A 22,545-nucleotide genomic window follows, 5' to 3' on the forward strand; every position below is an offset into this window, starting at 1 on the left:
GGCAGGGGAAGGAGGGCCTCTTTATGCAGGAGTTTAAATGACTAGAGTGCCTACTCTCACTTCTCAACACAAGCAAAGGGAAAAGATTGGTGGCCGATCTCTGCATAGCTTGGAACTACATATAACCCTTTCAGAACGATCGTCCCCTTTGTGATTATAGATGGTCTTCATTTTGAAATAATTTCAGCAAGATAAAAAGGTTGCCTCAAGTCCTTCGTGGAAGAAAGGCAATTGAATGAATGAAGGAAGGAAGAAATGAATGAATGGGTTAAGTGAAAGAATAAACATAGAGAAAAGTAAGGATGGAACTCTTGGGTGGCCCACTATGGACAGGGAGAACACAGTGTGCTGTCACTTGTCCTCAGTCCCTTGGAGATGATGCTAATGACTACAGGGATAGGACACACAGAATCCAATTCTCAGTCACCATTTCTAGCCAGTCAGGACTCATGCCCAAAGAGGCTGAAAAGGACGTAAATGATTCTAATCCATCATAAAGAATAAGTGATGGCTCACACCTTGAAGTACTGAAATAATTCAGGAAAAATAAAAGCTTAGTTGCTGTCAGGTAAGCTCTCTGACAACAGTAAGGAGAGGGGAGGGGCCATGTACTTACGCACCAGGAAGCATCTACCCAGAACAATTTCAAAAGTAGAAATCATGCGGGTTTGAATGTTGCACTAAAACCAGCACCTCCAGGTCAACTCGGAAACCTGGAGTCACTCATTCCTCTTTTGGGGCACGTGGAGATCCTCCCTGCCCCAGTTGAGGGGTGCTCACAGTGGGGAAACACCACCAGATGTCTGGCACCGACTCAGGAAGTAGGAGCCTGAGTGAGTCCCTCCTCTCCCACAGGCCACGGCAAGTGGCTGAGAACTCACCCAAGGGCAGGATGGCACCGTCGGTGGATCATCTTGCCTCCCTGACGCTCTGGCCCTCTCTCTGGGCGGGCGAGCGGAAGGTGACAGCTAGTCCTGCTGCAGGCTCATGCTTCCCTCTCCATGCAGCGAGCAGACTTGCTTCTAAAGGCAGCTGTAAGCATTTCCCTACTGAGCCACCACACACGTCGGATGTGAGTGGCGTATGTATATGTGTGTTTTTCCTTCCGGTTGCTGTGAAGTGATGTTGTCTCGGTTCATTTCCTCTCTGTGCCTCTTCTTTTTTTTCTCTGTCACACTTTCTGATTCGCTGAGGACACTTTGCAGTTTAGGGACAGGTAAGAAAGCTTGTTCTCATCTGGCTTCTTTGCTATGTTTAGAAAGGTAGGTGATCTTTAAATTAGTATTGTAAGGAAATTTGTCAAAATGTATTTTTCTGCGTGGCATAAGCTCCCTCCTAGGCTGCACTGAAGCAAAAGTTAGGCATTTCCAAGCCAACTGAATTGGGATTTTACGATTTTATGGACTTCATATGTTGCAAAGGGTTCCACTATTAATTGACACAAAACATTCTTTCATAAGACAAGTGTTTATTGAGCTTGTACACTGGAATAGACACTATGCTAGGGGCTAGGTGCTTAAAGAGTTTCCTACTTACAATGTGATATGGAAGCCTAGATCTGTGTATGTGGAAGGGAATTTGAAAGCCCACACCTTTTGTCTTCTTCATTCTGTGCTTTCGAGTAGCAGACAAGTGGCTCTGAGACAAGCCTCCTGGGTTTGAATTATGACTCTGCTCTTTAAACACTTCTGGCCTTTCTGTGCCACGGCCTCCTCATCTGTAAAATGGGAACAGTCACAGAAGTGTTGTGAGAATTAAGCGAATTAGTACATGTAAAGCATTCCAAGAGTGCCTGGCACAAATAGAGTAAGCACAATGTAAGTGTTTGCTATGATCATTAGTGGCAACTTTGTATTATTATCAACTGAGATCTTTGCTATTTTTCTACCCTTCCTCATTTTCCACTCCTTGCTCGTGCCTAGCAAATGCCTTGAGGACATAGAGGGTTGAGAGGAAAGAGAGAGAGGTGGTTTGAATAATGGATGTTCCCCCAAATGATCCTGTGGTGCCTAATGTTTCTGCTCCAACTCCTTCCTGCTCCATCATGAAGACAAAGAAAGGGCTGCCCTTGGTCCCACCCATCAGACTCAGCTCATGTGTGTTGTGCTCTTGTGGCATCTCTTTTGTTGTTGTTTTGTTTTGTTTTAATTTTCTGTAAGACTTCTCTGAAATTCATTTAATTTTAAATGTTTGAGCTTGTTCAAATCTTGCTAAAGAATATTCTGCTCATACAAAGATGCCACACTTAAAGCAATAAACACTCAGCTCAGTGCCATGTACAGTTGGGCCTTATGAATAAGACAGTAACAAGAACATCGATATTAATCATCATACATATATTGTACCTGTTAAGGGCAATGAACAATATTCATCAAGGTATGCTTTTATTCTTCCTTCTTCTCTTTCTCTCTCCTTACAAAACCATTCTTGAGTACGTGCTATGTATCCACACGGTTCCAGATTTGAGCTAGAATTATTCTACTCTGAAGTTTTTATTTTATAGTACAGAGTATTTATAATAAATTGATGGAGGCAGAGAAGTCTGGATAGTACATGTTTTATTAAAATGTCCTTTTATGCATTTCCCATTATACCATATCAGGTAAGGAATTACTTTCTTCATTAGGCATTTAATTAGTACAAATTTAAATGTATAAATTTTAGAAAACATAATTTTATAGTATGACTTGAATATTAACACCATCAAGTTGTCTGCATAAGTCAGTGACACACTAGAGATATTAAAAATGCTAAGCTTGGACTCCTTTTACATAAAATACTTGAGATTGACAGCCTTATTATCCTGAACTCTGTTCTTTCATCTTCATCCTATGGCTTCATTTCCCACTTTGAGCTGCCTGGACCTCCCACTGCTGAGTTTTTCAGAACACACATAGAGAGAGAGCATGTCTTTCAAGGCAAACTAAGGAATTGAGACTTTGTCCAAAAACAGATCAGACTTATTTTAGAAAAACAAGTTAAATACTTTTCCCATTTGCAAAGATGCCGGTTTTCTATGTCTGTTTTCCTACTTACAGTGCTAGATTTTCTTCTTCTTCTTTGGTTTGTTTTATTTTCTTTTTGATTAGTAGCAGGTTATGCTGCATGTCCACATTTTGGCAAACCACAGATGATTTTGACAAAAAACAAACAACTTTAATTTCTAATCACTCTGTCCAATGAGGACAGGGCTTACATTTTCATCTTTATTTAAACCAGCTTCTTGATTGCTTTAATTAGCTCCTTCATGCCATCTCAGTTAGCTGGAATCTTGGTTTGCACCACAAAATGCTTTATAACTACCTGTGAAGCAGTAGCCAAACCCCAGGCAACTGTTTTGAATTTGTTTTGGAGGTCTGGTCCAAGGAGCAGCTGTTGTGGAGTGGAGGATGAGGGTGGGGGAAGGAAAAGTGAGGAGAATTTGAGAAGACTCCAAGGTTGAAAAATCTATGGCCAAAGTGTGTGCACGTGTGTGTGTGCACGTGTGTGTGTGCACGTGTGTGTGTGCACGCATGCGCATGTGGGTATTTATGATTCCATTTGCTTGACTCATTCCCCTCCACAATGGAAGACAGTATGAGCCATGGGGAATCAACTGCCCACTGAGGAATTTAAATGAAAATGCTCAAGGGCTGGTCTGGCAAATTTTAAGAGCAAAGTTGTCTAGTATTATAAAGGATGCCTCCTCCCTTCTTGGGAATGGGAGCTTGTCTTGTGGTTTTTATTTTTAGATGAGGACATCAGAACTCAAAAAGATCCCGGTCATTTTTCCCCATTCATTAACTACTGCACACCTGCGAAGTCTCCTGAGCTTTCCTGGGCATTCTCCATACGTCCCTCTACAGGATGCCCTCCAGAACCCTGTAGCTCAGCGGGAGACAAACCAGCAAGATACTATTTCTGTTAATTAGTTCATTCATGATCTTAAAAGCATTATTTAACATGTGCTAAAATAAATAAAACAGAAATGAGAATCGGTTTCTCCCCTAAGAGAGATGACCGTCTGGAACGCACGGAAGAATGAGCCTTATTCACCTTCTTCTGCTGCTCTCTTGCCCTTATAAACCTATTTTTCTCTCTCCCCTAACAGGACACCTTTGTCTTTTGCCTCTCTGTTCTCTCAGTCCCTCAGCCAAGTCCTGGGCTCTCTAGCCCTCCTACATTGCCGACCTCCATGACCTATTTCAGCAATGTGTACAATGTAGATTTCCTTGTTCTTGTTTTTCGGGGTCTTCACCTTGCCCATTTCTATCCCTGTCCGTCCACTTTCTCTCATGCACCAAAGCTATCCAGACTCACTGGGAAAGTTAATAAAGGCAACTTGTTTCCTTGCAAATTCTCCCCAATAACCTTAACTGAGGCCCTTCTGCTGCTCAAGAATTTTCCCTCTCATCTCCTGTCGTCTGTCAGGTCCCCTGTGGTATCCTTTCCAGACTTTTCTCATGTTCTAAAAGCTCTAAGCCTAGCTGTTGCCTCCTGTCATGCCTTGGGTAAGGTCTCCTGATGGGAGCTCTTCCAGGATGCCTTGTGATCCCTGCAGTTTCACCATTTCTTCCATACTGTTCCCCATTCTCTGTTCATTTTCATTCCTTTGAATTACGGCTTCAAGCATCACCACCCAATTAATAACGATAGTAATAGCTACCATTTTAAATTTATATCAGCAGGAGGCAAACAACATTGGCAAAGATGAAACCATTCTTCTAGTCATAGAACAGCTGTTTGAGAAAACATGGGCACCTAGAAGAGCAAAAGGAAGAAAGACTGAACACTTCTAAAGACAGAAGTGATGGCACATTATAAAGATTTTGACTTATTGCAAGCTTTCACCGCATTTAGGAATCTGGCAAGCACATATTTTTCCATGGTTTACACCCTGTTTGCCTACCTTTCCACTAGATAATAACCATCTTTGACTTCTCAAAAAATGCTTGGTAAAACTTAATTAGTGCTAATCTCTCTATAACTTTAAGACAAAATTTTAAAATCTACAAGTAATAAATTTATCTTGTAAAAAACTAACATTGCAGATGAAATTCTCCAAAGTGTCTTTGCCCATCAGCCCTAGTTGTAGTTTTCTCTCTTGCTTTGCCCACAGGGAACCTTCGCTATTGGTTTGAGGTATGTTCTACTAAGACATTCTCAGGCATTCATATAAATATATGTCACCACTGTCAATTTGCAGTTGTGCACATGTGTACCCTTGCCCTTGAGCATGCGTGTGCACACAAACAGAACCTGAGACTGAAACCACCATACCGTACTATCCTCGGTTTCTGAGGGAACTGTATAAACTGCTGTTCTGGTTTCACATGAAATAGCAACTTGAAAACAACATCTTATTCACGAGAATGTAAAAAACAAAACTGCATTGCTGCTTTAGATGGTTGAAGAGGTGAGGCTCCCCAGTTTTTCTGAATTTCGTCCATTTGTTTTCTAAATACATAAAAATGTGGATTCACATCCAGCTGATTTACCTCTGGGTAGAGATTCCTGGATTAAATACCAAAGGTCTATTTGCCATTTGATAAAATGATTTCGGAGATTTTTCCTTTCTGCCTTCACAATCACCTAGCCAAAACATCAAGTCAAATCACAACCCTTCCCTGATACATACATAAGCTGCCCCTGACAATGACCCCAGACGCAGGGAGGGATGCCAAGTGCCGTGATTACTTACATCCACTTTTTTCTCCACAAGGACCAACTGTTTACCTCTCTCCTTCCTTGGACATTTCCCTTATCCTGACTCTTGTAGCAGCCTCCATTCCACAGTCCCATATTGTGGGTTAACTACTTTCTAAATTGAGAAATATTTTTTACTGATCCCTAATAGTTAAAACTCCAGCACTCCCTGTTTGTTCCCTTTAGTTTTTATACAATTATTTTTTTCTCTAAGACAATGGAAATTTAAACTGGAAATCCAACTTACCCTTCCTCTATTCTCACCACAACTTTTCTTATCTTATAAACAAACACCTATGTCCACATTTTCCTGGCAGTCCTAACTCAGTTCCTTAGTTCCATCTTCTTCTTGGCCTCTTTCTCTTCTTTCTTTCATACTCAGTTGCCCTAAAACATTTGTCTACACTCCATACCTCCACTTCCACACTTTTCATTCCTTCCTTCCTCACTGTATTCCTTCCATCCTGACATCTGGTCCATGCCCCCAGCTCTCTGCTGAAATCGTCTTTGCTAAGATCACCCTCAGGAACCTGGATGATAAACCAGCAGACACTACAAAGTCTTTTTCTCTGCTGCACTGAAAGTGGTTGACCACTTCTTTCCTCTCAGGCCCTTCTCTACTTCTTTGGAGGACATCTCTTGCCTTGGTTCCCCTCTTACTGGTTCAGTACACTTCACCGCTTACTGCTGTGGTGATTCACCCTTGGGCCTCACACGTTTTCACTCTTCTGCTTTCTCTATGGGTAGGTTTATCCCATTTAAAAGAGGGGCCTTCTCTTCCCACACTTCCATTTGTCCTAGTTCATTTGCATTGCTATAAAGGAATACTTGAGGCTGGTCATTTATAAAGAAAAGAGCTTTATTTGACTCATTGTTCTGCAGGCTGTACAAGATGCATGGTGCCAGTGCTTCTAGAGGAGGGACAGGAGGGCCTCAGGGAGCTTTCAGTCATGTTGGAAGAGGAAGGGAAGCTTGCATGTGCAGAGATCACGTGATGAGAGAGGAAGCAAGAAAGGGCGGAAGTGCCAGGCTCTTTTTAACAACCAGCTCTTATGGGAACTAACAGATTAAAAACCCACTCACCACTCTGTCAAGGAAAGACACTAATCTAATCTGCACTAATGAAGGATCTGCACCCATGACCCAAACACCTTCAATTCAACCCCACTTTCAACACTGGGGGTTAAATTTCAGCATGAGATTTGGAGGGACAAACATCCAAACTATAGCACCATTCATGTCATTACCATATTCTCAGCCCCTCTGTCCCCAAACACCGCAAATCTTTTCCTCACTGCGTCTTTAAGCCAACCAGTCACCATATTCTGTGTTGCTGTTTTTCTTAATTAAATCTCAAATCAAATCTTGTTGACTCATTCAGTTCCCTCTCTGTGTATCCCTTGCCACTTTCTTAGTTTACACATTAATTGCTCAGACTGTTACAACAATTCCTAGCTGCGAGGTCCTCCTCTGGCCTCTATAAAGTACTGCTGGGAACATGGTAGGTGCTGTGTTCAGATTTTTGTGTCCCCCTGCAAAATTCATATGTTGGAACCTAATTCTTAAGGTATTATTATTAGGAAGTGGGGCATTTGAGAGGTGGGTAGGACATGAGGACAGTGCCCTCATGAATGGCATTAGTCCCCTTATAAAAGAGGCCTGAGGGACCCTGTTGCTCCTCTCACCACATGCAGACCCAGCTGGAAGGCACTATCTATGAGGAAGAATGACCTTGCCAGACACTGAATCTGCTGTCGCCTTGACCTGAGACTTCCAGCCTCCACTACTGGGAGCAATCACTTTCTGTTGTTTGTAAGTTACCCAGTCCTAGTTATTTGGTATAGCAGCCTGAAAGGGCCAAGACACCAGGTCCTCAGGAGATACTAATTGAATGAACATCTTCAAAATATTAGATGTTTCCATAGACAAACTTCATATCTTCTCATGTTCACTTTCTGCTTAAAGACTTTTACCAACTTCCTGTTGCCTACAAAATAGAATTGAAATGATTGCGCCGGTGAATGGCAGTCCACTCTTCTCTTTACATTCTCTCCTGCCTCGTCCACCTCTGCAGTGCCCTTCACCTTCCCATCACATCAAACTGTGATTCACCCTTGGGCCCCACACATGCTCATGCTCCTGCCTTCTCTGGATAAGTTCATCCCATTTAAATCAGGGGCAAGCCTTCTCGTCCCACACTTCCATTTGTCTCAGTCCATTTGTGTTGCTATAAAGAAATACCTGAGGCTGCTAATTTGTTAAACATTGAGGTTGCTCTCTGTCCCCTCCTATTCTATAACTTCTCATGGTTAGGGCATTGTAAAGGCTGTTCCCCTGCCTAGAATGCCCTTTCTCCTTGTCTTTCTGGCAACCCCTTGGTATCCTCTGGACAGAATCATCCTTTCCTCCCTCACTGTCACCATGCCCTCTATATAGCATTAATCACGTAATGTCACAATAGTGTATCTCCATTCCCTGGACTTTGAGGCTCCAGAGGGCAGGGAACTGTTGTTTCTTCATTCTGGAGACCAAACTAAACAAAGTGCTTTTACAAAGTAGTCCATGGAGGTTTCTTATCAGAATCACCTACGAAGCCGGTTAAATGTAGATTCCCAGGCCCCATGACTGAGCTGCCAAATTCTGTCTGTCTGGGTAGTGGGACTCTCCTAGGTAAATCTTATGCACATAAATGTTTGAGAACACATCTACAGCATCCAACAAATATTTGGTGAATAAAAACATGCTTAAAAATGTACTGAGATCCCTACTCCTAAAATTCTGCTCTATTTCCTTCATTCCTCTGGGATGTAGTTTGGCTGGGGACAGGCCCAGGTATTTGGCTCAGTCATAGATCAAAGTGACCTAAATGGGAAACAGCTGTGCGTTATTCCCCAACCATGTCAGGCAAGTACCTATTGTCCTGTCCAAAACGCCAAATTAGGTTTAGGGCCATTCAAAGTCCGGAAGATGGTTGGCTGTGATAAGAACTAACAAATTCTTGCTCAAGTGGGAACTGGTTTTGCAGGGCATACTCTGCATTTTTAACTCACTAAAGCCAAGTTCTTAAGTTTAAGTGGTTCATAAGTATCTTCTAATGAGCTGCACAGTTCCATTTGCTGTGCTTGTCATCAGTATTGATAACTCTAGTATCAGCTAGTAGCCCTCACCTGTTGACATCGAGTGGATCGTGAATGAGCTTTTTAAGACTTTAGGTGAGGCTGCTGGGAGACTGTAACGATAGGTAAGCCTTATTTTGGCCACAAACTCTCTAAAATGTCCTTTTTAATCTTGAGCGCTAGCAACACAATTTTGAGATCTGTCATAATGCACCATAGCAGGACCCATGAAGACTTTAAAAACATACATCATCTGAATGACCTCAAGACTACACGACATATAGACAACACATATTTGTTGTATATATGTATGTATTGTGTATCATTACTTACCAATCAGTGGAATCTTTTTTTTTTTTTTTGAGACAGAATATTATTCTGTCGCCCAGGCTGGAGTGCAGTGGCGCAATCTCAGCTCACTGCAACCTCTGCCTCCCAGTTCAAGTGATTCTCCTGCCTCAGCCTCCCGAGTAGCTGGGATTACAGGCATAAGCCACCATGCCCGGCTAATTTTTGTAGTTTTAGTAGAGACGGGGTTTCACCATGTTAGCCAGGATGGTCTCGAACTCCTGACCTCGTGATCCACCCAGCTCAGCCTCCCAAAGTGCTGGGATTACAGGCTTGAGACATTGCGCCTGGACAATGAAATCTTTTAAAAAGTCCATGTGGCCGGGCGCGGTGGCTCAAGCCTGTAATCCCAGCACTTTGGGAGGCTGAGCCGGGTGGATCACGAGGTCAGCAGATTGAGACCATCCTGGCTACAGTAACCCGTCTCTAAAAACACAAAAACTACCGAACGAGGTGGTGCCTGTAGTCCCAGCTACTGGGAGGCTGAGGCAGGAGATAGGCGTAAACCGGGCTTTGCAATGAGCGATGTCCGGCCACTGTGCTCCAACACCTGAAGCGACTAGGCGCAAGACTCCATCTCAAAAAAAAAGTCCATCTTCCAGATCAGCAGTCCCACTTTGGGATATATATATATCCGAACGACTTGAAATTATGTTGAAGAGATATCTGCACTCCCATGTTTACTGCAGCACTGTTTATAACAGCTAAAATAGAAAATTTTCCTACGTGTCCATCAGTGAACGAATGGATAAAGAAAATGTGGTATATACGCACAATGGAATACAATTTAGCCTTAAAAAGAAAGAAATCCTATAATTTGCAACAACAGGGATGGACATGGAAGACATCATGCTAAGTGAAATAAGCCAGGCACAGAAAGACAAATAGTGCCTGCTCTCATTCATACGTGGAGTCTAGAATAATTTAACTAATAGAGAGTAAAGTGATGGTAAAATGATTTTTGCTCCAAATAATGTAAAAATACCAGAAGCTGGAGGTCAGGGAATGGGGAGGTGGTGGTGAAGGGCTAGAAAGAGTTAGGAGGAATAAATGATAAGTATTTAAGGGGATGGATATGTTAATTAGTTTGATTCCAACATTCCATGTGGTATACATACACCATAACATCACTGTGCACCCCATAATTATATCTGATTATAATTTGTAAAAAATATATATATAAATAAAGGACACATAAATATGTAGAAACACACTGATATCATACACAGGTGAATACCTATTTGTATCTGAAATATGGAAAATAAAGACACCAGGAGTGATTTGAAATTGCTCTTTCTGGTTCCTTTGTGGAGGAGTTAAGACCTGTCCAAGAAGAAATAAGATATGGATTGGCAATTAAGCCACCAGCTGGATTGCTCAGATAATGCCACAGTTAGGTGGAGCCTTAGAGGTAATCTAACTTAACTTAGTACATATTACTTATTCTTTACATTTCCATCATTTCTTTATTATAGAAATAACATACAGTCATTGTTGAAACCAGAAAAAATAAATAATTTGAAAAGATGATGACAAAACCAGTGTTACACTGGAGAATATATTCTTTTAGACATTTTCCCATGGATAGGTAGTGTTAGCCATCAGAATGTATTAGTTTTCTTTGCTGCTGTAACAAGTTACTGCAAACTTAACAGCTTAAAACAACACAAATCTGTTATATTACAGTTCTACAGGTTAAAAGTTTAACATAGGTTTAACAGGGCTAAAGCTAGGGTGTTTGGCCGGGCTGTGTTCCTCCTCTCTGGGTCAGGAAGAATCTGCTTCCTTGCCTTTTTCCAGCTTCTAAAGGCAGTCCACATTCCTTGGTTCATGGCCCCTTCCTCTATCCTGAAAACCAGCAGTGCTGCATCTCTCTGACCATTCTTCCCTCGTCACATCTCTCCTTGACCACAGCTGGGAAATTTTCTCCCTGATTTTAAGAACCCATGTGATTAGACTGGGCCCACATGTATAATATAGGACCCCATCTCAAGGTTCCTAACTTAATCATATCTGCAGAATCCCTTTTGCCATGTAAGGTAACATAGTCTCAAATTGCGAGAATTAGGACATGAACATGTTTAGGGCTATTATTCTGCCTATCACACATAGAGATGAAACAACTGATGTTCATGGAGGATACGTGACTTACCCAGGATCACAAAGCTCGTAAATATTGGATCTATTAGTTAAACTCTTTCAGAGAGTCTGATGCAATTAGATTTTCTAATGGAAATTCATGATGAAAGAGATGTAAGGAACTAATGGAAATTACTGATGAAAGGGACATAACAAAGAAATGCGGAGCTTGAATGGACTTAGTTCTGAGCCTCACACTTTGTTCTCAGTCTGCAGATACCATGATCTTGATCTCTCAAAAGCAGGCATTGGCACAGGAGGCCCCTGTCTGTTTCTGCTGCCACTCTTGATATCTCTCAGATGACCCCTTCTGGCTCCTTTCAACATCCTTTTGCTGTTTGGCTTGGCTTCTGCTGTCTCCTGCTTCCACCAGCTGCCTCCTTTCCATGAGTCTCTCGGTTTCTGGATCCCATTGCCACTTGCATTTCTCTCTGTGTCATTTTCAAGTTCCCTAAAAGAAAGTATCTGATATAGTTCATTGTTCACTACAGGGCACTGGGCAACCCTTATCGTGTAGAGGTTCCCACTGTGTTATCTTCCTGGCTGCCAGCCAGCTTGCTGATGACTGTCTTCAAAGACAACTGCCATTTCCTGGTTCCATCAGCCAAGATCATGGGGTCAAACATGACAATCTGCACGTACGAAATCACTCACGGTCACCTCCCTCAGCATAGCACCACAGGCAGGGCAGGCACAGAGAGACTTTTCTCCAAATCCTGGGCTGGAATTGTCTTCCTGGCTCACCCCTGCATATACTGAAGCTGAGCCTTCTTGCGGGACCACAGCTAGAACAATGTAGCTGAATGAATGAGCGTGAGAAGGGGCCAAATGGGAGGAAGACATCAGTCCCCAGAACCAAGACTGAATATGGGCATTTGGAAAACAGTTTAGTTAACTGCACTCAGTACTTCAAGGCTCTAATTGCTGTTCTTTAACAAGGAGGCCACATTGGCATTTGAAAAGTTCTAAAATTATATCATTTTTATCAGTAACCAGGACCTCAAGTTGCTCCCACAAACCACATAGGGCCTTGCAAAACAAGGCTTTGGGAAGGGGACTCTGATGTTTCCAAATTTTGCACCCATTGGTTTCTCCAGTTACATTAGCTCTGAAAGGGGTGCAAAATGGCCTCATTAACTGGGGAAGAACGAGTCTAAATGAGTTTTAGAAGGAGAAAAGGTCTCTTGGGTCCACTGAGCCCTGCCACCACCCACCGTTCCCCCACCTTCCTAATGGAAGAATGCTGCCACCACCCCCCGTTCCCCCACCTTCCTAATGGAAGAACGCTGCTGGAAAAGTGTCATCCGATATTTCCCACAAAAATGTGTGCTGTGGCCACAGCTCAGAGATGCCAACACGAATCTCCAACACAGCCACCTCCTGACTGAGAATACATTCTGGGCTGTTTTTAGTTTGAGCCTCGGTAATCGGGGACAAAAGCTGATTTAATTTTAATTAATTACATGGGAGTGAACGGCCATCTGATCCATAGGGGTCATAGCACATAATGTCCCCAGTGGCACTATGCCGGCGGAGCGTTGGGAGGAACTTGTCTTTGTGGTATCTACATTTTCTCTTCCTGTTGCGCTTTTAGAGAGAATTCTCTAAAAATGATTGTGTCCTCAGCCTCCTACACTTTATAATAATTAACCAAATTCATTCATTTTTACTTTTTTAAAATAACAGTCTTCCTGCTGCCAATCAAAACATATTTTTCGAGCAATAAGCACTGTGTTCAGAGTTGGAATGAACTGGTGAGTAAAAACAGACATGGTCTGGGAGACTACGTAGATTGGATATTTTTACTCCAAATAATGTAAAAATACAACTTATACTGGGTTGAACAATAGATATTTGCTGCTTCATCAAGCAAGAGTCCAGGGAGTAGGGTGGACCTAGCATCTGTTAATTCAACAGTTCCATAGAAGTCTTCATATCAGCTTTGGTCTGAAGTTCTTGGTTCCCTCATGATTGCAAACTGTCACAATAGCTCTAGGCGGTGCATTCCCAACCACATCTAAATGAAAATAAATTTAAAAACCCAAAAGGAAGGCCCACTCTTCTTTGGATCCCTATGTTTCTTTTTGAGAGATGATTCCTTTCCTAGAAACGCTCTTCCTCCAAGGCTCACTCCCCAGCAGACATATCCACGAGCCCTAGAGGCAGAATTGCATCCCAAGCCTGTTCCTAAGCCTGTCAACAACAAAGCAAATGAAATGGTCCTAATTGGTTTAGGACCGTCACATTTTACCTCCTGGGGTTAAGAAAAGGCTCAGTCTGTGCCATAAAAAGAAAGGAATTCATGTCCTTTGCAGGGACATGGATGAAGCTGGAAGGCATAATTCTCAGCAAACTAACACAGGAACAGAAAACCAAACACTGCATGTTCTCGCTCGCAAGTGGGAACTGAACAATGAGAACCCATGGGCACAAGCAGGGGAACATCATACACCAGGGCCGGTTGGGGGATGAGGGGCAAGCGGAGGGAGAGCATTAGGAAAAACACCTAACGCATGTGGGGCTTAAAACCTAGATGAGGGTTGATAGATGCAGCAAACCACCATGGCATATGTATACCTATGTAACAAACCTGCACGTTCTGCACATGTATCTTGGAATGTAATGTAAAATTAAAAAATAAAAATTAAAAAATAAAAGGCTCAGTCTTTCCCAAAGCACAAAGATGCCCCATCCAGAAACACAATTCAGGACCCTTAGCAGGGAGAAAGGATAGTTATTGGATTAGAAACCAGCAGTGGCTGCCTCAATAAGAGACTTTCAGATGACCTGGGAGGGAGGGGAAGATACACTACCCACTCCCAACCCCGCTCCCTAGTAAGCGCAGAGTCAGGAAGACCAAAATTTTAGGGTCAGCATTGCTACTTGGTAGTTGTTGGATATTGGATTAGTTATTTGGCCTTGTGGAACCTCAATTTCTGCATCTGTGAAGTGGGAAATTACACCTATATCACTGGGTTGCAGTGAGAATCAAGTATATTAGTATATGCAAATTACCTGGCAGGCGCCTGGCCCATAGATTTGTCCAATAAATACCATTTCTTTGCCCAAAGCCCTTGGGCAGGTTACAGTCTCACTTGCTGGGTAACTGACAGGTCAGTCAGCTCACATTCTGATTATTAAGCATTATGATAAAGGTATGTAAAGAGGCTTCCTAGGGGAGTAAATACTATCACAGTTGCTAGGAGCCACTAAGGTCCTCCAAATGCTTTTCTAGATCCAATGGGTGCTTTCAATTTCTTTCTCTTACCTTACCTTTCTGCAGCATCACTCCTCTTGGCAATTCCTTTTCTTCTTCCCTTTTCTTTGAGATGGAGTTTTGCTCTTGTTGCCCAGGTTGGAGTGCAATGGCGCGATCTCAGCTCATTGCAATCTCCACCTCCTGGGTTGAAGCGATTCTCCTGCCTCAGCCTCCCAAGTAGCTGGGATTACAGGTGCCCGCCACCACGTCCAGCTAATTTTTTTGTATTTTTAGTAGAGACAGGGTTTCACCATGCTGCTCAAACTGGTCTTGATTACACGTGTGAGCCACCACACCCAGCCGTCAATTCCTTTTCCTCTAAACTCTACCTTGCCCTTTTGCCCTGTGTTCCATGACAATTTTCTCATGGTTTACTATCTACCTCTCTAGCAACTCCTTTTCATGCTCCCTTCCAGGGTCCTCTTTTTTTTCTTTCCCCAAACTGTGTTCTCACCCTCTGTTTCAATCTCACCTGTCAATTCCTGAGGTGAGGTCCCATTGTTTCCCACACTTTCAACTCCTATTTATATGTGCATGACACATAGAAGACATTCAATGCACATTGTTTTAATTCATTTTTTATTCAACGAATATTTATTGAGTGCTTACTATATGCCTGGTGCTGTTCTTTATGCTGGTGATAAAGCAATAAACGAATCAGACCAATCCATGCCCTCATGAAACTTACATTCTAATGAAGAGACAGACAATGAATAAATGAAGTAAACATTTCATATGTTAGATGGAGGAAATGCTGTGGAAAAATATAATGCTGGGTAGGTAGGATAGGGCGGCCATAAGCAGACCCTTCTATTCATTATGGGGTCCCTGGGAATGCCTCCTTAATAATGCAACATTTAGGCACAGACTTAAAATAAGGGAGGGATTATACCATGAGGCTGGGCAGGGGCAATAACAAGCACAAATGCCCCGAGGTGGGACCGCGTTTGGCATCTTGAAGGAATCATCATGGGGCTAGAATGAAGGGAGAAAGAGGATGAAAAGATCAGGAAGGCAGATCAGTCAGGGTTGCGAGGGCAATGTTAGGGCTTTGGCCTCTACCATGAGTGAAACAGGAGCTGTTGAAGATTCTAAGGAGAGGAGCGATATAATCTGATTTATGCTCCTAGAAGGCCACTGCAATAATCAGAGTGAGAGATAGTGGGGGCTTGAATCAGGGCGGTGGTGGTAGAGTAGTGAGAAACGATGAATTTGAGTCATAATTGGAGGTGAGACCAACACTGTCTTCTGTTGGAATGTGGGGAGTGGAAGAAATCAAGATGGAGCTCAAAGGTTTTGGCCTCAGTAAACAGAAGGGGAGTTGTCATTTTCAGAGATAAGAAAGACCGTCCGGGCACAGTGGCTCACGCCTGTAATCCCAGCACTTTGGGAGGCTGAGGCGGGTGGATCACCTGAGTTTGGGAGTTCGACACCAGTCTGGCCAACGTGGTGAAGCCCTATCTCTACTAAAACTACAAAAAAATAGCTGTGCATGGTGGCTCACACCTGTAATCCCAGCTACTCAGGAAGTTGAGGCAGGAGAATCGCTTGAACCTGGGAGGTGGAGGTTGCAGTGAGCCAAGATCGTGCCACTGCACTCCAGCCTGGGTGACAAAGTGAGACTCCATCTCCAAAAAAAAAAAAAGAGAGAGAGAGAGAGAGACTGTGGGGGAGCACAGAGGGGGTGAAAATACAGAGATCAACTTGGTGTAAATTCAATTCTACATGGTTATTAGACATCGAAGTGTAGCTGTTGAGAAGGACATTGGATATGTGAATGTAGAGTTTAAGAAACAGGTCTGGATTAAAGCTAGAACTTTGGAAGTCATCAGCACCTAGTGGATTTCAAAAGCAGTGATGCCAGATGAGGTCGCCAAGGGTATGCACTTAAAACAGAGAAGCACACTGAGGACCAAGAATTGGGAATGCCAATATGAAGAAGTCAGGAAGAGGAGGGAAACCAAGAAAGGGGACTAAGGAGTGGCCCTGGAGGAAGGAGGGCAACCATGAGTGTGTGGGGTCCTCAAGGGCAAGTGCAGAGAGAGAGGCCAGGAGGAAGTGAAAAGTGTGTCCCTTGCTGATAGAGGGAGTACAATGGTGGCTGAGAACAGAGTGGTGGATTTAGTGATGTGGATGTCATTGATGACCTTGACAAAGCAGTTTCAATAGTGGGTACAAGAGGGAATGGGAAGAGAAAAGGTGAAGGCAGAAGTATAGGCAACTCTGACAAGGAGCTTTGCTGTTAAGGAGAGAAGAATGGGGTGATAGCTAAAGGATGGTGTGGAGTCAAAGGAGGTTTTACATTTGCTTTTAAGGTAGGAGATTCAATATTCTTGACCAATAATAGAAATAAGCTAATAGACACTGACATTTTTATGATGCAGTGGAGAGGGAATAGAATTACTGAAATGAGGTCCTTGGGAAAGGGAAAAGGGATGAGACCCAGAAAACTAACAGAAAAGTTGGTTAGTTTTCATCAAGAGAAAAGGCAGATTATAGGTGTGGGGATGTGAGTTTAAGCACATCCTCTTCTCGCCGCTTCTGCTATTTCCACGAAATAGAAAATAAGGCCATCAGCTAAGACCTAAGTCTGTGCAGGAGGTGATGAAGGCTCAAGGAGAAAGAATGGGGTGTGACATAAACACTTTGGAGGGTAGGAGAGTAACGGACTCGGGGAACGTGGTAGGATCACTGGTGTGTAAATACTGAGTCAGCGTTGGCTGTTGCATGTTAACTCTACAATCTGTTTTGAACCCTGAGATCTCTCCTGAGTTCAGCCTGCTCTTCCTACAGTCCCTGTTTTAGAGACTGTCGCTCCCATGGACCCAGTTTCCAAAGCAGAGAGCTGGGAGTCATTTAAAATTCCTTCCAGTAAATAACCTATCACTCCAGTTGGTGACCACATTTTGTCACTTCTAGCTCCTTAGTATTTCTTAACTTTTCCTCCTAAGTTCAGAGCCTTGCCAGTTCTCACTGGATTAGTTAAGTAGCTGTCACGTTGTTATTGCTTAGGCTATTTCCTCCACTAGACTATAAATTTTAAAAATTCAGCTCAACACTCTTCAATAAATGGTGCTGGACAAACTGGATAATCATATGCAAAATAATGAAACGAGACCCCCATCTGTCACATATACAAAAATCAAATAAAAATAAATTAAAGACTGAAATCTAAGAACTGAAAGTATTAAACTACTAGAAGAAAACACTGGGGAAATGCTCCACGACTTCGGTCTGGGCAAAGGTTTGTTGTGTAAGACCTCAAAAAGCAAAGGCAATCTAAGCAAAAATAGACAAATGGGATTACATCAAGCAAAAAGGTTCTGTACAGCAAAGGCAACAATCAATAGAGTGTACAGACAACCTACAGAGTAGGAAAAGATATTTGCAAACTATCCATCTGACAAGAAAGTTTAAAACAGGATATACACGGAACTCAAACAACTCAAGAGCAAAAAAAAAAAAAAATTAAAAAATAGACAAAAGATCTGAATAGACTTTTCTAAAAAAAAAAAAAAAAAGAAAAAACATAGAAATGGCCAATGGGTACATTTAAAAATGCTCAACACCACTAATAATAAGAGAAACGCAAATCAAATGAAAACCACAGGAGTTCCATACCAACCTGGGCAACATAGTGAAACCCCATGTCTACTAAAAACACAAAAATTATCCAGGCATCGTGACAGATGCCTGTAGTCCCAGCTACTTGGGAGGCTGAGGCATGATAATTGCTTGAGCCCAGAAGGAAGAGGTTGCATGAGCCAAGATCACACCAGTGCACTCCAGGCTGGGCAACAGAGTGAGACTCTGTCTCAAAACAAAACAAAACCCAAAAAACAATGAGATGATATCATCTCATCCCACTTATCAAAAAGACAGGGAATAATGGATGCTGGCAAAAATGTAGGGAAAAGGGGAACCCTCGTACAGTGTTGGTAGGAATGTAAATTAGTACAACCACCATGGAAAACTAGATGGAAATTCCTCAAAAAACTAAAAATTGAACTACCATATAATTCAGCAATTCCACTGCTGAGTATATCTTCCAATGAAAGGAAATCAATATATCAAAAAGATATCTGCACTCTCATGTTTACTGCAGCACTATTCATACTAATCAAAATAAGGAGTCAACCTTTAAGTGTCCATCAATGGATAAATGGATACAGAAAATGTGGTATATGTAGACACTGGAATATTATTCAGCCATAAAAAGAATGACTTGAGCCCAGGAGTTTGAAACTACTCTGGACAACGTGGCAAAATCCCATCTCTCCAAAAAATTAAAAACTTAGTGGGGTGTACTGGCACATGCCTGTAGTCCCAGCTACTCAGGAGGCTGAGGTGGGAGGATTGACTGAGCTTTGAAGATCAAGGCTGTAGTGAGCCATGATCGCACCCCTGTACTCCAGCCTAAGTGGCAGAACAAGACTCTGTCTCAAAAAAAAAAAAGAAAGAAAGAAAATAAAAGAAAAGATAAAGAAATCTTGTTATTTACTACAACATGGATGGAACTGAAGGTCTTTACATTAAACGAAATAAGCCGAGCACCGAAAGACAAATACCACATTTCTCACTCTCATATGTGGGAGCTAAAAGAGATTGATCTCATGAAGATAGAGAGTAGACTGGTGGTTACCAGAGGCTGGGAAGGGTAGGAGGGTGGGCGGATAAGAGAAGTTGATTAACAAGTAGAAATATACAGTTTGATAGAAGAAATAAGATCTAGTGTTTGATAGATCAGTAGGGTGATTACAGTTCACAATTGTTTGTTTATTTCAAAATAGCTATAAGAGAATAATTTGAATGTTTCTAGCATAAAGAAAAGATAAATATTTAAGGTGATGAATATCCCAATTACACTGACCTGATCTTTACAAATTATATGAATGGGCTGTGCGTGGTGGCTGACACCTGTAACCCCAGCACTTTGAGAGGCTGAGGTGGGAGGATCACTTGAGGTCAGGAGTTTGAGACCAGCCTGGACAACATGGTAAAACCCCAAATATACTAAAAATCAAAAAAAATTAGCCAGGTGTGGTGGCACACACCTGTAGTCACAGCTACTGGGGAGGCTGAGGCAGAATTGCTTGGACCTGGGAGGCAGAGGTTGCAGTGAGCTGAGATCGTGCCACTGTACTTTAGCCTGGGCAACAGAGCGAGAGTCTGTCTCAAACACCCACACATACACACAAAACCAAATTATATAAATGCATTAAATTCTCACAGGTACCCCTGAAATATGTGCATCTATTATATATCAATTAAAAATAAAATAAATTCAGCTCAGCGAACATTGAGGACGTTCCATATAGGAAATGAAGGTGAATAATACTGAGTTTGTGCCTTTGAATAGCTCACAAATTATTTTAGGACAATAGCTCTCATTTTCTGAGAACACTGGAAGAGAATGACGTTTTTTGGAGGAATAGTATAGTTCGGTTTTGGACACTGTCAGCTTGAGATGCCTGTGAGGTGTCCAAGCGGGAATACTGAATAGTTTAGCCCAAACACACTGGGTGATTGTGTGGTCTAATATTACCCCTTTAGTAATTATGAGGTGTGGCCCAAGGCGCGTTCCATTCACCTGGGCTCTTGTTAAAATAGGAATGGGGAGTCAGTAGGTCTGCAGGCTTCAGGGTCTGTAACGCTCAAGAACTCCCAGGTGATGCCAATGATACTGATCCACAAACTTCACCTTGAGGAGCAAAGGTTAGGAGACAGAAACCCAGGTAGCTAATTTCAACTTCATGTGTAAATTGTTATAATAAAAAGGAAGCTACATGAGCATAGTTTATTTATAGCAAGTGGATTGGGCAAAACCACGCAGGTTCTTCACTGGCAGGTGGAGGAATGTGTACTTGATTCTGAAAAAAAGATGTAGGACAGTGAAAGAAGCACAATTGGTTCTATGCAGAATGCTTTTTGAAAGCCAGTCGTGTGTCAACTGCTATCCAGGCAGCAGAGATAACAACAGTGAACCATGAACAGGAAACCCAGGCAGCTTACATCCTGGAGGGAGGTGGAAAGATAATAGCAAGAAAACAAATAAACAAAGTCATCTCGGATGATCGAAGTGCTGTAAAAAAATAAAAATAGAAAGCGTAATGTGATGGATCCTGGGGTGCTGCTCTAGTGGGAGGTAATTGTTGAGCCAAGAACTAACCATGCAGTGGAACCAGTCATGCAAGGATATGGGGTATAGCAATAATGTGTTCCTTTTCCTTGCAAGGGAAGAGGAAGCCTGCGGCCTTGAGGCAGGAGTGAGCAAGGAGGCACGTGAGGATCAGTTACATGAGTGTTACTGGACCCTGGGGAGCAGGAGGGGAAACAGTAGGAAATGAAGTCGAAAGATCAGCAAGGACCAAGTCATGCAGGGGCTCTGAAGCTGCAAAAGAGAGTTTACATTTCATTTTAAATGTGGGAACAAAATAATTCAATTTTTTAAAAAGATAGCCAGGATCATAGATAGCCCTTGCTATCTTTTTTAAAAGGTGGCAAGCACGATCAGTGCTGTGCTATAGAAAGATGAATCTGTCAGCAACATGTGGAACGGCCCGCAGAGGAAAGAGAGGCTCTTTTGAAATGCCTGCAATTGATGGTTAAGGAGAGCCTAAATGGGAAGTCAGACTTGCACTTCCAAATGAGGCTACAGGAAGAGACATACAAGATTCAAATAATAACCAACTCTCTTGATCCCAGGCATGCAAGGCCAAGAGCCTCTCAATAAGTCCCTCATTTAATCTCCATGACCCCACAATGCTTGTTAGAAATGTTGGTTTCCAGGGTTTTAACCTGGACCTGCTAAAAGAGAGACCACAAGGCCTCTGGTTGTCAATACATAACTGAGGCAGGAGAATAGGATCTGGAGCTACGTAAGTAGTTCCTCGAACTAAATCAAATGAAAAACTCCAAGTCTCTACGACCAAGTAAATAACTTTGTAACATCACTTTATCCTCTTCATTTGCATAGGGTGTACACCAAGTAACCAATGGGAAACCGCTAGAGGGTATCTAAACCCTGGAAGATTCTGTAGCCAGCTCTCTAGAGCCGCTTGCTTGGTCCTGCTCCCACCCTGTGGAGTGCTTCCGCTTTCAATAAATCTCTGCTTTTGTTGCTTCAATATTTCTTTGCTTTGTGTGTTTTTTCCAATTCTTTGTTCAAACGCCAAGAACCTGGACACCCTCCACCGGTAACAGAACTACTTTGGGCAATTTTTAAATTGAGGGGAGGATGGAATAAACGAGTGGGCCTCCACTTCCTTCTGCCAAAAGGGAATGAAACTGCTCATTATTTTCTGAGTGCTAGCACAGCTCTCTCTTACCCTTGGTGCCTTTCTTTAAATGCTGCAGCTCAACTTACAGCCTGAGTAGTGAGATGGGAATTCCAGGATGAATCCACTTTAAACATACCGACTAGCACATGTACTCCTGAACCTAAAAGTTAAAAAAAAAACATTAAAAATGATTACAAAATATGTTCATGTATATTAACACTGTTCTGGTGATAAGAATATTATGAAAGTTAACTACTCGATATCTCGATTCTGGACAGTGTTATATAAACATTGCTAACATTAAAAAAAAGCAACTAGCAGGATGCTGGTACCTCCTGAGGAAGCTTTGCTGCCTCTTGCAGGGGTTGGTTTATTTAAAGCTAAGGCCAACCTTGGGGCAACGCTTTCCCCTGCAATCCTCACGTGTATTTTAACGTAAATGAGTTTCAGATCCTTTTTGAGAGACGATTTTGCCTGGGAAATGGGACAGATCTGGGCCTAGAGTGCCTGGTAACGAACTTGGGGGAATAGAATGGGGAAGGGGATAGGGGAAGGAGGTGGTCCAGGGCACTGCACTTCACTTCCTTCACACATTTGCCCAGAGCCAGGAAACAGCCCTCGCCCCCTTCCTGAGCAGAGGGCTCTTAAAATACTGAAGAAGAAAAAAAGTGGGTTTACAGCTTTGCATTATTTGTGCTTGATTAGATTCTAACCTTAA

The 22,545-nt window shown here is 42.5% G+C and overlaps 1 protein-coding gene and 1 long non-coding RNA gene across 4 annotated transcripts in view; one reads left to right on the plus strand and one right to left on the minus strand.

Annotated features, from left to right (window-relative positions):
* The window catches only part of NEDD9 (neural precursor cell expressed, developmentally down-regulated 9), a 203,930-nt gene extending 202,842 nt beyond the window's left edge, over positions 1-1,088 (minus strand). The window contains exon 1 of one of the 2 annotated variants that reach the window (XM_003897059.5): positions 882-1,088. The gene's annotated coding sequence lies outside the window, so the exon portion shown is untranslated. The remainder of the gene's footprint in view (positions 1-881) is intronic. The other variant, XM_017957560.3, reaches the window with a different exon arrangement.
* The window catches only part of LOC110743032, a 123,574-nt gene that overhangs the window by 10,988 nt on the left and 90,041 nt on the right, over positions 1-22,545 (plus strand). The window lies entirely within an intron of this gene.

Source organism: Papio anubis, chromosome 6 (assembly GCF_008728515.1).
Source record: "Papio anubis isolate 15944 chromosome 6, Panubis1.0, whole genome shotgun sequence".
In the NCBI taxonomy this organism is placed as follows: Eukaryota; Metazoa; Chordata; class Mammalia; order Primates; family Cercopithecidae; genus Papio; species Papio anubis.